The sequence below is a fragment of the Mustela nivalis genome (genome assembly GCF_964662115.1).
Source record: "Mustela nivalis genome assembly, chromosome: 17".
Taxonomy (NCBI): Eukaryota; Metazoa; Chordata; class Mammalia; order Carnivora; family Mustelidae; genus Mustela; species Mustela nivalis.
This window is the reverse complement of record NC_139036.1, coordinates 58,079,926-58,095,456: the sequence shown is the minus strand read 5'-3', so window position 1 is coordinate 58,095,456 and position 15,531 is coordinate 58,079,926. Positions and strand designations below refer to the sequence as shown.

At 52.0% G+C, this 15,531-nt stretch overlaps 1 long non-coding RNA gene across 1 annotated transcript; it reads left to right on the top strand.

The window, feature by feature from the left end:
* Positions 1-6,899: 6,899 nt before the first annotated feature.
* LOC309850861 lies at positions 6,900-15,226 on the top strand. The gene is made up of 4 exons (XR_014304475.1): positions 6,900-7,171; positions 8,316-8,560; positions 13,307-13,519; positions 13,944-15,226. It is a non-coding gene; the product is annotated as an uncharacterized lncRNA (long non-coding RNA).
* The last annotated feature ends 305 nt before the right edge of the window (positions 15,227-15,531 follow it).

Sequence of the window (15,531 nt, the reverse complement as noted above, 5' to 3'; positions counted from 1 at the left end):
GGGGGGGGGCGGCGCGGGAGGGGCGCGGCGAGGCTCGAGTGGTTGTTACGGGTGACGGGGAGGGCGGGGCCGGGCGGCCGGAAGGAGCGCGCGTGCGCGAGCGCGGCCGACGGACGGAGGCGGGCGCGACGACCGTTGCTAGGGGAGGGGAAGGAGGGCACCACCCGGGCTGAGCCGCGTTGCGCAGGCGCCATCTCGGGGGCCGGCGGGCGTGGGAGGAGCTCGGAGCGGGCGCCGGCCCTGACGCACCGGCTGGTCTCCCTAGAGGCCGCTGGCTCCGCCCTGTTTGCGTCACGGGGCGGGGCGAGAGCGAGGGGCGGAGCGAGATGCCAAAGGAGGTCGCGGGCCCGGGTCCCCGCCCGGCTTTCTGGTTTTGCGGCTTCCCGGGGGCCGGGGCCAGGGCGCTGCCCCGAGGTCTGGCCGGCACCTCCTTATTTTTTGTGCACTGCTCCGGAGCGGCAGGCCTCCCCCTGCGGTGCCCTGACCACATTCTCGCCGAGTAAGGCGGGTGCCCGGGCTCGGGAGGGGCAGGGTGGAGCCGAGCGTCGTCCTGTCCACGCGTCCGGACCCCGCGGTGGAGCTGACGTGGGGCCAGGCCGGCCCCCCGAGACCAGGGGGGCGGCGTTCCGGCGGGACAGCGCCGTTCCAGCCGCAGCTCCGAAGCGCGAGTGTGATGCACGCGGAGACGCGGTCCCTGAGGGGCGAAGGACCAGGGAGGGCCGCCGCGCTCGTCCGCCGCACAGCCAGGCTGGCTCTGCCGCCCACGGCGAGTTCCCCGGCGGTGTCCCCGCTGCGCCCTCCGCATGAGTCACCCTGGGCGGCCGCACGTCGGATGCACAGCCCATTTCCGGAGCGGCTGCGGGATTTCCTTCGGGGCCAGTTGAGCCGCCGCACGGGAACATCGAGGACGTCGCTGATGACTTGGTCACGCCTCGTTTTTCGCAAACCATCATTTTCCAGCTGGAGCACCCACACGCCTCGCGGCGCTCAGCTCCCACCGGCTTTCGCCTGTTTGGGAAGATCCCACCCACCTTCGAAAGATGCTTTCAAAAAAGAGACATCCCGGGAATGACGAGCCTCCTGGTGGGAGTGAACCGCAGCTCCTAGGAAGTGGTCTTGGTGAAAACTGACCGGATCTGATAAGCCTATAGGTGTAACCACCAATGTACAGGACACAGAGGACAGAGGAACAGGCCAAATGATACCATAGGGAAAACAACTGCCGGAGCGTCAACCCTGCAAGACAGACATATTCTTTATCAGATACATTTCAAAGTTGGGAAAGGGGAAAGGGCCTACAAGGGGCTGGGAGATCACCAAGCTGTACACTTAGGACTCCTACACTTTTGTCCCTGTATAGTACACTTCAGTTAAAACTTTTAAAGAAAAAAACAGACCTGAGACATCAGCCTATTGCAGTATATGAACTTGATTTCCATCCTGATTTTCACAAAGTGCTATGAAACCAGGGAGCTTAAACACTTTGAACATACAGTGATACTAAAAAATTACTAATTTTTAAGGTGGGATATGATATTATGGCTAGCATAATATCAAAGAAGCCCTGTCTTTTAGGGACACACTGAAATATTTTGGAGCAAAATGATGTATTATCCAGGATTACCTCCCCTCCCAGGGGAGGGAGAAGAGGGAGTAAAGGCTCAGATGAAATAAGACTGGTCCTAAGTTGGTAATTGATCTTTTTGGGATTGTGTCCACATCTGTATATGTAATCACCAATAACAAAGCATTTTTTACCCCTGAGGCTGGCAAATCAAGACATAATTACAAAAGAGGTATTTGAAGATGTCTCAAGAAATCGTAGGATCAATCCTACAAGAATAGACTCCCAAGGAATCTAATTTGAAGGAAACAACCCTTGTTTAGATGTATAAATTATGGTATGTTTGTTTTTAAATCAGTCTTACTGCGCAAGCGTCCGAAACCCGTAAAAAAGTCTACTGAGGGACATACTACAGAGTTCAGTGAAAAGGACCAGTCCCTGTCTTGTTAGCACATGTACGCGGAGCTCTTACTGTATGGCAGATCCTGTGTGAGGCATAACGATGAGTACGGTGTGGAAGAGCAAGCAGAGAAGTGAGGGGACCAGGGTTGGCAGTCAGTGACCAGAACCCCCAAAGTAAAAGTGTCATGACAAAATAGAAGCATATGTCCCCCACCTGTGAACTCAGCCCAAGTCTGGTATGGTGCCTCCATCACCAATATCAATGGCCAGCTCCCCCAAAGGACCATCATCATAACGGGTTGATGAACCAAACCAAGGCAAAAGTGACTGAAGCAACAACAGCAGGGGAGAGCTCCACTGGACCAGAGTCAGCCCGGAGACACTCTTGGTCCATCAGCTAGGGGAGGTCAGGGGTACATTTCAGGGTGTAAGGGTCTTAAGTGTTCAAGGCAGGCCTCTCAAAGCTGAGACCTCAGAAGGACCGGGCCATTTTGTGATGTAGTTGTTAAGGCCTAGTGGACACAACCAGCAGAAGGTCTCAAAGATTCTAGTCTTGATAAGGGAACAGTTGTCTGATAAACAAGCCGTTTGCCCTGCTGAGCAAACTATCCTCCTGAGAGGGGGTCATTTGCCAAGATGAGCCACCTTTTGTTAGAAGATCTTTTTTTTTTTTTCATGAGTATCCTGAAGCAAATGGTGAAGCTCTTCATTGGTTACTTATCTGCCCAGGCAAGAATTCTCTAGATAAATAGTCAGTCCGTGTTGACACAGGCATCCTGAGTTAAGCTATATGGATTCCCGTGGTCTCATTCCTCATCATCAGGACCACGGGTCCCTTCTGTCTTGTTGCCTTGCCCTTATCTCAACGTCAGCTCGGCCCCCAGCCAGCAGGTAGGAGGAGAGGGCAAAAAGGACCAGACCCCCTTCCTCAAAAGACACTTCGTCGATGCAGTGTGTGTGCGAACACAGAGCAAAGGGCAGGACTGATGGGCTGGCACGACACTAGTGGGGGTGACAGGATGTGGCCTCCCCCGTCTGCAGCAGCACCCCTGCTCTCTTCCTCAGGCTCTCTTGAAAGTCGTACTACGAGAGTGTTCTAAGACACCCTGAGTGAGGCCCCAGGTCAATGGGCATTTTTACTAGTAAATCCTTGCCTATCCATCGTCACCTCTCATTTGGTAGCTGGAAGCCTTGATGGGTGCCCTGGGATGGAGACCGAAGATTCCCAAGTTCTCGCATCCACAGAGTGACCCTCTGGTTCCTTTGGTTTCTCAGCTGAGTTACCACAGGACCGCCCCTGGCTGATGTGGTCAGGACATGGTATCAGTGGCCCGTTCACATCTGCCTGGGCACCGACACTGAGCCAACAGGATTAACCAGAGTTGGGGACACTGTCCCTGCTCCCTACAGCCACATCTTCTCCATTGCTCTTAGTGCACTCTCAGGAATCAGCCCAAGGAAAGCATGGGAAGTTGGTGACACTGAGAGGATTGGGGGTATAGGTTAAGGGGAGGGTCATGGCAGGAGAGACACTGGGAGACAGGTGACAGTCCTAGCTCAAATTTCAACCTGCAGAGCCCAACCTCTTCCCCACCACAGACACAGCAACGGGAAATAAGGTCTGAAAGATCTCTTTGAATGTAACTAAGAGTCAGGGTCAATTAAACATCAAGGCTGTGTGAGAGGCCCAGTGGCTCTTAATCTTATTCTCCAGTGGCTCGCCCCACCCTGGCATTTGCCCCTTGAATGTCATCGATCTGTCCCAGGGACATGTCGGCTCTCCTCCACGTCTGGAAGAGTTCACCTTCTCATTTGATGATAAAAGACAGCCTCGTGAAACATGACAGATTCTCCTGACATGGGCCAACTGGCAAAGTTTCCAGCCTGGAAAAGTATGGACAATGTAGCTCACCCTACAGGCACAATTTCCTGATGGAGTTCTGGCGGTCTTCCCGTGGCCTTGAGCTAATACCATTGCATCATTCGCAACCTGGGAAAACTTCCGGCCGAGAAGCCAGAACTGCAAAAGTTATCATCTGACCTTACACATTTCTGAAATACCTCATTTCAATCTGGAGAAGGAATGTTCCCCTTTCCTTAATTGGTTTCGCTGCCAAAAAAGCCTTCCTTCTTCCAGGGCCCTCTTCGTGCTGCTGGCAGAGTTCCGTTTCCAAACAACACAAACACAAAACTCACACTTGGGCTCGAAAACTACACTGATGACAGAAATAAATGAAGCATCAAACGCTGCCATCTGAGATCTTCTATAAACCCTGTCCCCAGCTTTCCTTTGTCCAGAATGATTTTTCTTTCCATCTCCACTCTGTCTGTTCATTTATTCATCCCTTTGTTAATTTGGCAAACATTTATTCAGCTCTGTAATTTATTCCGACACCACATTAAGCACAGGAGTGTGGGAAGATACAGTATATAAAAGCAGATTTGCCTTGCAAGTGCTCAGCCTGCTGCATAGGGCAGACATGGAAACAGGGATGCTGTAGCTGGTAAGTTCTGCAGCCCTCCCTGAAGCCTTTCCTGTCACCTGTTCTTTTTCTGTAATGCCTATGAACTTGGCACTTCCACTTAAGGCATACCGCCTTCAATGAGACTGGAAAAGAATCGGATCTCATCAGATTGTGAGTTGCTTGGGTCCTGGGACTGTATCCACTCATTTTCTTCTCCTTGTCATGGTACCTGCCATTTTCCAGAACCCTATTAAATACTGGATGGGCTGAAGTCACGAGCCTTACATTAGATCTGCATTCTGAGTGCATTAAACACACCTCTCTGTCCCACGGACTGAGCAGAAGCATCCTTGGGGGTGGAGCTCTCCCCACCCCATTCTGTCCTCTCTGTCACCGAGCTAGGACACCGAGCCTAGGGAAGCAGCCGAGCGAGAGAATTGCTACCCTGTGGCGAAGCTTGGCGCTCATCCGATGAGATTTAGGGCGACAGAGGATGTGACCTGAGGCCTTGCGGCTTCCAGCTCAGAGACCCACAAATAGCCAAACCAATCATACTTCTTTGTAGTTTGTTTGTTTCGCAAAATAGAGTCCTCGCTTCTGCGACCCCGACGCAGCTGCGTGGCACTTCTCTGGCAGGCCAGATCGGGACTTAGCAAGTCAGCGATCGCGCCCAGGCTGCTCCTTGCTGGTTGTACAAGATGGAGGCGGGGTTGGCCTGGCAGGTGCAACAGAGTGCCAACAAGGGACAAGCCGAAGGTCACACAGCAAGATGACGCCCAGTTAGGGACAGAAGCAGAGCATCCTAAATGAGATCCACAGTGCATTTTCCCCAAGGCTACAGAGGGAAGAGAAAGGCCTGCTCCACTGTCAGTCCTGTGGGCAGAGAGTGGACCTCACAGAGAAGAGACAGAGAGGGCCCAGATCCCCCCCACTTTCTCTTTGACATGGATGAGAGACAGAGCCATCTCAGACCCCGAAATCTCCTGACACCCCAAAGGCCTTTGGCCATAGTCTGGGGGAAAGGGGTGTGCGTTTCTGTTTGATTCCTTATTGGTATATGTGCTGCCGAAGCGAGCACTTGATTCCTTATTGGGAGTGCAACCCCCAGCCAGACATCCCGCAGCTCTGCCTCCAGAATGTTCTGTGACCTCCCGCCGAGAGCCACACATCTGCTCATTTCACACCACGCTGAAAACCCCGTCTCTCAGCCCTTCCCACCTTGGCAGTGCCTGACTGGACCATCTCTGTAGCCCAGAGCACCTTTTGAGATCTTTCTCTTCCAAAGGAGAAAAAAAAATTTTTTTTTAGATTGGATGTTCATGGGATTTGATGTCAGAAAATGCATCTCCCAGGGTTGTAAGGCTCAGATAAGACAGTGTTCGTGAAAACACTTTGTAAATAGTTAGCCTCTGTGTACATGCTTCCCGTAGCCAGGCATCTCACAGCTCTGCCTCCGGAACATTCTGTAACCATAGATTGATTATTTTTACTCTGACTAGCCCTTCGGTTGGTTACTAGTATCATCCTCTGTTTATTTAGATTAGTCCTTCCCCATCTGAAATTTCCCCCAAACAGAAGAGTAAAACAGAGAGTGCTGATCAAAAGACCAGTCCTCATGTGAACGGCTGGAAGCAGACTTACCCCTTTCTTGGGGAACCACCTTCTCCTACATAGCGCTTGAAGGTGTCAGGGAACGTAGGCGGACACAGTTGTCTTGCTTAGCAGGGCACGAGAGCCCTGGCCACCCGCCTAGTTCAGAGAGAGCCCACCCCACTCCAAAACACTAAGGTGTGAATGCATAACCTTTCCTAAAAGGGACCTCGCCTCCCAACCCTGCCTCACATGGTGGCCTCTGTCAGGTATGGTGCTCTTTTGAGGCACGACCCGAAGCTGCCCCGGGACACTGGTGGGGGGTTTCCTGCAAACCCAAAACCAAGAGCCCGTGCAACCTTCCTCCATACCCCCAGGGACACAAGTTACACCTTTGAACTTAACTCAGCAGGGAGAACAGACTTTTTAACCACCAGGCTCAGGAAGCGCCCGCAGTCTGAGGACAAAGACGTCACTGTCCTTGGTAACCAAGGCTGGCCTCTGTGTCCGGGCTGACCTTGTTCAAAGGTTTGGCACATGCACCTGTCACAGGCAGGTGTGCAAAGGACTTCTCTGGGGACCAGCCTCTTGGCTGCTCAGGAGAGTCTTCTAGGAATCCCTGTGATGCTGGCAACCTGAGTTTATTCCATACTCAGGGAAACCGAGGCACAAGGAGGCCAGGTTGTTCAATCGCTACAGAGAATTGAGAACTTCGGAGCCAACAGTGTGTCTCCTCCCATACAACATCTAAATACAGCTCCTCGGCCGCCAACCAACTATATTGGGCAAGCACACCTCCTCATCAATCCTCAAAAGAGCCCATTTTACAGATGGGGACACTGAGGTACACTCGGGAGAAGTAAGTTCCAGGGCAGAGACCCTAAACCCAGCCCTGACTCCAAGGCTCGTGGGGGTGTTCCCACTGCCTTAACTTCTCTCTGCGGCCCTCAGTTTCTTTGCACCTTGTTCTTTCCTCCAGGTCCCCAGCTTCGAGATTTGTCTGCCCGGGTGTGCCACGTGAGAAGTCCATCAGCCGTCAGCACATCAGGCTGTGGAACGCTGGACTCACAAACACCCGACCTGTGCGGAGGCGCGGACATTCTCGGACATTCCGCCTAGCAAGCAAACCCAAAACGTCTCTGGCCCTCAGGTCTTTCCATATGGGCCCTCAGTAGCAGTTCAAACTATCTTGACTTATAAATTCCTTAAATGACAAGTGGCAAGACCCTGTACGACTTTTTAATGTCCATTTATTCTTCCAACCGTCTGTTCTGAAATTTACAATCGTGGAGCTCCTTGAGTGCCTAACACACGACATAGTGGAGGGAAGGGAAACTTCCCAACTTTGCAAGCAAGGGACTTCGTTCAAGCTTTAGAATGCTGAGTGAAGGGGCGACTGGGTGGCTCAGTGGGTTAAAGCCTCCGCCTTCGGCTCGGGTCATGATCCCAGGGTCCTGAGATCGAGTCCCACATGGGGCTCCCTGCTCAGCCGGGAGCCTGCTTCCTCCTCTCTCTCTGCCTGCTTCTCTGCCTACTTGTGATCTCTGTCTGTCAAATAAATAAAAACAAGATCTTAAAAAAAAAAAAAAAAAAGAATGCTGAGTGAAGTTAAAGGTACCCTTAACTCGGCCCCCCAAAATGGGGAAATTTCTTTCTTTTCCTTTCATTCCCCCTCCCTTTTTTTAGTAATCTCTACCTAGTGTGGGGCTTGAACTCATAACCCCGGGATCAAGAGTTGTGTCCTCTCCCGACTGAGTCAGCCGGGCATCCTAAGAATAAGTGGATTTAAAGAAAAAGTTGGGGGGCACCTGGGTGGCTCAGTGGGTTAAAGCCTCTGCCTTCGGCTCAGGTCATGATCCCAGGGTCCTGGGATGGAGCCCGCCTCAGGCTATCTGCTCTGCAGGGAGCCTGCTTCCTCCCTTCTCTCTTTCTGCCTGCCTCTCTGCCTACTTGTGATCTCACTGTCTCTCTGTCAAATAAATAAAATCTTAAAAAAAAAAAAAAAGAAAGAAAGAAAGAAAAGGTGGGGCTCCCAGATGGCTCAGTCGGAAGAGTATGTAACTCTTGATCTCAGGGTTGTGAGTTTGAGCCCCATACTAGGTATAGAGATTACTTGGGGGAAAAAAAAAAAAACAACTTTTTTTAACTAACAAAAAAATAAATCCACTTCTTTTTACATTCTAGCAGCCAAGACTGCAAGGACAATTCTAATCTTAATGCAGAAGTAAAGCTTCTTCTCTGACGGAAGACGTTGAAACCATTGGCTTAACTTCCGCATCTCTTGCTTTCAACAGTTGAGAAACTCTGCCCGTCGAAAGGAAACAAGGACTTCCCAGCAGCTGAGTCAGCCCCCCTGAAAACAAAAACAAAAACAAAAACACAACCCTGAGGAAGTTTATGAATGCAGGAAAACCCGAGGGGCCTCCAAGTGGTTTCGGCTACCTCGACCCTCAGATTTGCAGCGCTGGGACCTGGACCCCTTCCAAGACCCGTTCACTCACCTTGGCCCAGTCTTCAACATTGAAGGAGGCTGCGTCAGGTAATGTCTGCTGAAAGCTTGGCACTCTTCACGGCCAAGGACAAAACTTAAAGTTGAGCCTTGACGCTTTGAGACTGGGACCTTCTTAGCCAAGCCTGGGAGCCCCCATCAGTGGTCTGGCTCACGTGACCCAAGTGAAAGTTGTACCTACAGAATTTCGGGCCCCACAACTGCCAGGTAGGTCCCGTTCAGTGCCTGGTGTTCCCAGAGGTCAAACAATTCCCTGGAGTAGACCCAGCATGGGCTTTTTGTTGCTGTCGAGGCCATGATGATCTCCTGTTAGGAGCAGCCGGGTTTCCTAAACACAGGGACCCAGCAACACAGTTGATACCAAAGCCCTCCACAGCGGGTCCAACCACACAGGGTAATTTTATTTTATTTTATTTTTTATTATTATTTTTTAATATATTTTTTTTAAGATTTTGTTTATTTATTTGACAGAGAGAGATCACAAGCAGGCAGAGAGGCAGGCAGAGAGAGGGGGAAGCAGGCTCCCTGCTGAGCAGAGAGCCCGATGTGGGACTCATCCCACGACCCTGAGATCAGGGCCTGAGCCGAAGGCAGAGGCTTAACCCACTGAGCCACCAAGGCGCCCCACAAGGGTAATTTTAAAATTTTTAAAAGTTAATGTGGGCGCCTGGGTGGCTCAGTGGGTTAAGCCTCTGCCTTCGGCTCAGGCCCTGATCTCAGGGTCCTGGGATCGAGTCCCACATCGGGCTCTCTGCTCAGCAGGGAGCCTGCTTCCTCCTCTTTCTCTACCTGCCTTTCTGCCTACTTGTGATCTTTCTCTGTCAAATAAATAAATAAAATCTTAAAAAAAAATAAAATAAAAGTTAATGTAGTGTTCTTTTGTTTTTGTTTTTGTTTTTTAAAGAGTTTATTTATTTATTTGACAGAGAGCGATCACAAGTAAGCAGAGAGGCAGGTAGAGAAAGAGGAGGAAGCAGGCTCCCCGTGGAGCAGAGAGCCCCATGCGGGGCTCGATCCCAGGACCCTGGGATCATGACCTGAGCGGAAGGCAGAGACTTTAACCCACTGAGCCACCCAGGCGTTCCTTAATGTAGTGTTTTAAATAATCAAATAATATCTGCCCTCGGAGACGCTCCACACGGCACCCATGTCCCCAAGTCTTCACTCCTAAAGCCCGCTTTGTTCAGGCTTTTGCCCTTGTCCACATTCTCGGGCTCCCAGGGGAAACTGGGTCTGCCCTAGCGAAGGCATCCCTTCTGCCAGGGACTGTCACCCAGTCCTGACCAATGAGACCCACAGGTAGTCTGCCAGGAGGTTCTGGAAAGGTCCCTGCACTGTGACAAAGGAGATGCCCAAACAGAAGTCCCCTATTTCTGTGTGTGGACACTGTTGTGTCCAGGGCCGGCTCCACGGGTGCTGTGTGCCCGAGGGGAGCCAGCGTGTGCTGGGGAGGATGCTGGGACCACAGGGAGGAGAGGAGGAAGAAGCAGAGAGAGTCTTTGGTGACAAGCCCTGGTCATGTGCGGGGCCCTCCCTTGTGTGCTAGACATCAGGTCCTGCCAACACATCAGCGTTGTCCCTGGGCCATCCAGCTGGATGAAGGGTTTTCTGGTCCTTGTGGCTAAAAGCAACCTGAGCCCATTCTCATTTTCAAAACATGTTTAAATGCACAAACACATTTAAAATTAAAAACCACGGGACGCCTGGGTGGCTCAGTGGGTGAAGCAGCTGCCTTCGGCTCAGGTCGTGATCCCAGCATCCTGGGATCGAGTCCCACATCGGGCTCCTTGCTCGGCAGGGAGCCTGCTTCTCCCTCTGCCTCTGCCTGCCATTCTGTCTGCCTGTGCTCGCTCTCGCTCTCACTCTCTCTCTCTGATAAATAAATAAAAATCTTTAAAAAAAAATTAAATTAAATTAAAAACCACCTATAATCCCACCACACCGTAATGACCACAGTTTATGTCCTGGTGCTTCTCCATCACTCTTGGGCAGTGTTAATTCTGATGTCTAATTACATAAGGAATCCACTTGCTTCTGGTAAAAAATTCCAACAGTGCAATTGCCTTATGCAGAAAGGAAAAAAAGCTGCTGGGAACCCTCTGCCCCCTCATCCCACCACCACCGCAGTGGTAGACCCTTTGCAGTGTGTTTTCTGAAGGGCGCTCTGCTCCTGACTGATGAAGGCCCGCACGGACATAAACTGTAGAGTGCCTCAGATGCGGGCAGGAGAAGGAGAAGTTAAGAGGAGAAAAGAGAACAGGATGGGAGCTTCCACTCCCTTCTGCACCTAGGGCCGGCCTGGGCAGAGTAATAGAGTGGAGAGATCCTGGGTTTTGAGCAAAAGAATCTGGGTTCAAATTCATGAGTCACCGTCGAAGGCTGTGTGGCCTTGGGCAGGTCCCTTAACCATTCTGAGACTACGTGCTGATCTGGAAAACGGGAACAATTATGCCTAACAGAGTTTTTGTGAGGGTTGGAGATCATGCACAAGGTAGAACCATTATTCAAAATATTTGTCAATGTCCTATATCTTTTTCTCGACACTTCTACCATATGCTGAACATGCCTTCCCCTGCCCTCTGCTGTCCTTGCTCCATCTGTACGGGCCGGGGGTTCTCAGCTATAGACAGCAGAGTCTGCCACAGGTGGCTCAAGCCGAAGGGATTTCTGGAGGGGCAGAGAGCTCACAGAACTGTTGAGATGGCCAGAGATGCAGGCCCTGGGCCGGCTTCCGGGAACAACCGACTCCCCGGATCATACTGAAGAACCAGCCCCCAGCGTCACCTCCCCAGGATCGGGAAGCTGCCAAGTGAGGATGTTGCTGCCTTGGCTCCCGCCTCCAGAACCGGGCTGGCCCTGCCAACGATCCATGCCAGCAAAACGATGCCCTGTCCCCTGTCTCCGCGTAAGTCAGTTCTAAACCCAAGTCTCCTGCAGGAGCACGCAATTAGTGGAATCGAAATCACACCTCTGAGCCCCAGCGGGGTTTATGTGTCTACCCTGGAAAGGGGATACCTACAATCTGGAAATCTGAGTACAATCAGGGCGTGGAGACAAGGTTCGAAACCCTTCGGGCAGCCTCACAGTATGGTGGGGAGTAGATCAAGGATACGTGCTTGGGAGTCATGCACCTGTGTCCTGGTCCGTTGGAAATGGCTTTGCATGTGACCCAGTTAGACCCCAGCTGAGCTCGGCCGCAGGCGAGGCAAAGCCAGGAGATGGATGGATCGGGCCATGCCTAGGGGCACAGGTTTTGATGGGTCCTTCACATTCACACTTTTAAAAACAGGCTCAGGACGGGGTTCAGGACATACTACCCCCAATAATGGCACCTTGGCACGTTAAATAGTGCATCCTGAAGGGACTTGAGAAGACAGCTGAAGCAGAAAGTCCGTTCCAACCTTTCCCTGCTTCTCCCCTGACTCAGGTCCTAAAATCCTGCCACGAGAGGTGCCCTCCCTACACCCGGGGCCACAGAGCATCCTTCACTCCGATGACAGGGTGATGCCCGGAGAAATGCCAACCAACAGGCCTTGCTGAGCTTCCCCCGGATTACCACCCCTACCTCAGATTCTCTGACCTGTCCCATCCCTCCACGACTGTCCACTCAGCGTCAAACCCCGCACAAAAATGCTCAGGTTTGGGGCACCCAGCTGGCTTGGTCAGTGGAGTGTGCAACTCCTAATCTCAGGGTCCCGAGTTTGAGCCCCACGTTGGGGGTGGAGATGTCTTAAAAATCAAATCTTAAAAAAATAAAACTACTCAGGGCACCTCAGTGGCTCAGTGGGTTAAAGCCTGTCTTCAGCTCAGGTCATGATTCCAGGGTCCTGGGATCGAGCCCCGCATCGGGCTTTCTGCCCAGCAGGGAGCCTGCTTCCTCTTCTCTCTCACTCTGCCTGCATCTCTGTCTACTTGATCTCTGTCTGTCAAATAAATAAGTAAAATTTTAAAAAAGACTTGTTTTGGGGCACCTGGGTGGCTCAGTGGGTTAAAGCCTCTGCCTTCGGCTCAGATTGTGATCCCAGGGTTCTGGGATCGAGCCCCGCTAAGCAGAGAGCCTGCTTCCTCCTCTCTCTCTCTGCCTGCCTCTCTGCCTACTTATGATCTCTGTCTGTCAAATAAGTAAATAAAATCTTTAAAAAAAAAATAAAACTCAGATTTAACTGTTTCTTCAAGCCTTCACTTCCCATCCCACAAAACTTCTATTAAATAACCGAGTGTGTTTCTCTCCTGTGACTATCTTTGTTAGTTTCATTTTCAGACCCAGCCGGGGACCCTCCGGGAGTCCAGGAAAGCTTCCTCCTCCCTATGTTTGTCCATTCCAGTCTCCAGTTGATGGACTCTGGGGCAGGGTCACAAATGAGCCAACATCATTTTCAGTGCAATAAAAGAAAATATTGTCGGTAAGGGGCAAATGGAGTCCGAGAGTCAGTGAGGCCTGGGAAAAGTCCCCACAGTCACGTTCCTGAAACTGTTCCTGTTTTCCTAAGTGGTGGCCTCTTCTCTGGCATGGGATCGGAACATGTCTGCAGAGGCGTGAATTTGTCTGATACTCCTGCCTTTGCACCACGGCGAGGGGCCCGGCAGGTGTGGCTGATGTCGTCCAGGGATCACACACTCAGCACAAGGACGGACCGTTACTGTGGAAAGGGCCCCCCCCCAGTACCAGCCGGACCGGCCCTCTTCTTAAGGGTGATGTTCTTAAGGACCCGCCCGTGCAGAGTTTTGCACCCCCTCAGCGTGAATGATTTCATCAAACCCTCCTTCATTCCGCAGGTGGACACAAGAGAGGCTGATTCGAGTTGCGCCAGGGAGCTGGCGTCCCTGCCCACCGCTGCCCGCCATCCCGCAGGGCGTGGGCTTAGTCGAGAGCTTCTCCAGTGAAGACGCTGATGTGAGCCTCATCGTTTCAACTCCTGAAAGCAGCTGCTGTTTGGGGCGTCTGGCTGGCTCAGTCGGGGGAGCATCCGACTCCTGATTTTGGCTCAGGTCAGGATCATAGGGTGTCGGGCCCCATGCTTGGCGTAGAGTCTGCTTGAGATTCTCTCTTTCTGCCCCCCCCATACACACACACACACACACACACACTCTCTCTCTCTCTCTCTCTCTGTGTATGTCTCAATAAATAAGTAAATAATCTTAAAAAACAAACAAACAAACGAAACGGAAGCTGTTCATTCCAGGGTAGGACAGAAGCCTGGAATCCAGCCATAACCCCTAAGGAGAAGTGCCTAAGTGACCTTCTAGACTCTTCCTTCCCCCATCGCTGCACGCAGAGGCTCATTTTCCTGGATGTCACTCTAGCTCTTGGGACTCTACACAGGAAGACGGCACCACCAGCGTTGCCTTCCTGTTGTGGAAGGGGACGGGACGGTTACTGGAAGGTACTAGTTATTGTTTTCCTGTTCTAAAGCCCCCGGGAGTACCTGGCCCGCCAAAGCCTGTGTTCCCTGCACATCATGCTGCGTGCCGCGACAGGGGCAAGGCCGACGGCAGGAAGCAGGGACCGTAGCTTCTAGATGCGCCGCCCGCATGCAGGTACATACACGTTAAAACAATCAGACGGAAGAGGTTCCCACGCCTGCGCAATGATACCTTGACTGAGGAAAGGTGACCTGCCCTGGCTGGGGCCAGGGCTCTCCTTAGATCAAATGCCATTTCTGGAAGAGCAGCTGGAAATACCCTGTGCTTTGTTACCTTTGGGATTGTCTTCCATAACAGAAAAGTGTTCATTGTCCCTTGGAATGTGCAAGGCTCAAAGGACAGTCCAACACGGGTGACAGACGGTCGGGTTGGCGCCTATCTCTGCGTACGCCTGTGACTCAAGGTAATTATTCATAAGGCCCCCCGTCACTCTCAGAAGTGGCCTGGTTGGATGGTAAATTTTAAGATCATCGATTTGTAATTGTTGAGAAAGGGGGAGACAACGCCTCTCTGTGGGGACAGACCCCCTGGAGAGCCCGCCTGGGTCCGAGGCATTAAGTTGATGGAAGAAGCAGCTTTTCTAAACCCTTCCGAAGAGCTGTCTGCTGCACCCACCCTTCATGGCTCTGAGCAGCCAGATACCCCAGCTCCCCAGGCCCCGGGGTGCCCTACCAAAGCCAGGTGGACCTGTTGGCCTTCTCAGCACTCCTGGATTGGAAACACCACCTTATGCCTGCCCTCCAGTTGACCCTGAGCTGACCAAGATTAAACGCTGGTCTTGCTTCTTGGCCTCCAGGCCTCAGGCCTTCTGGTCGTAGGTTCCAGAAAGCATCAGTGCCCCATGCTGGTGCAGTGACAGCTCCTAGGGAGGCCCATTCCACCATCCTATGCAGATTCTCGCCTAGGGAGATGGGACTGAGAGGAAGTGGCTGGGCAGGGGACCTCGGGGAGTCTCAAAGACCTGACACCCCCAAACTTAGTCCTTTGCCTCCAGCTCCATGGTCATGAAGGCTGGTCTAACCCCTCAGCCCTACAAGGTTTCTTCCCGCAGGAGGTGGCCAGGACCAACAGGAGGATGGGTTTTCCTGAGCAATCACTGGGGACAGGCCAGCTCTGTGGAGAACATTCTCATCTAGGGCCTGATCTGTGAAGTGACTCTGTAACTCAGCAGCTCTGCCTAAACGCTGTAGAACACACCGATCACCATGAGGCTGTCAAAACATTCATTTAGCTGATGAGAAGAGCTTATTAGGGCTTTAAAAAATACCAGTCTTTCACAAAGATGTTGGTTGGGTTTCTTCATGCACCCAAAATTGTCTTTGCACACAGACTCATTCACTAGCATTTACTGCAAAGAGGAGAGAGGTGAGAGAGAAACAGAGGGGTCAGCGGTGTTCAAAAGACCCAGAGATCGCCAAGTGTGGCATGAAAAGGACGCTGACCATTTAATTTTGTAAACATGGGGTGTCGGCCTGAAATCACGGTCCCAAAACTCTCCCTACCCGCAGCCTCATCCCCGCTCACACCCACACTGTCCATGTGGGTGAATTCTACAGTGAAAGACTGAGTATCCTGCC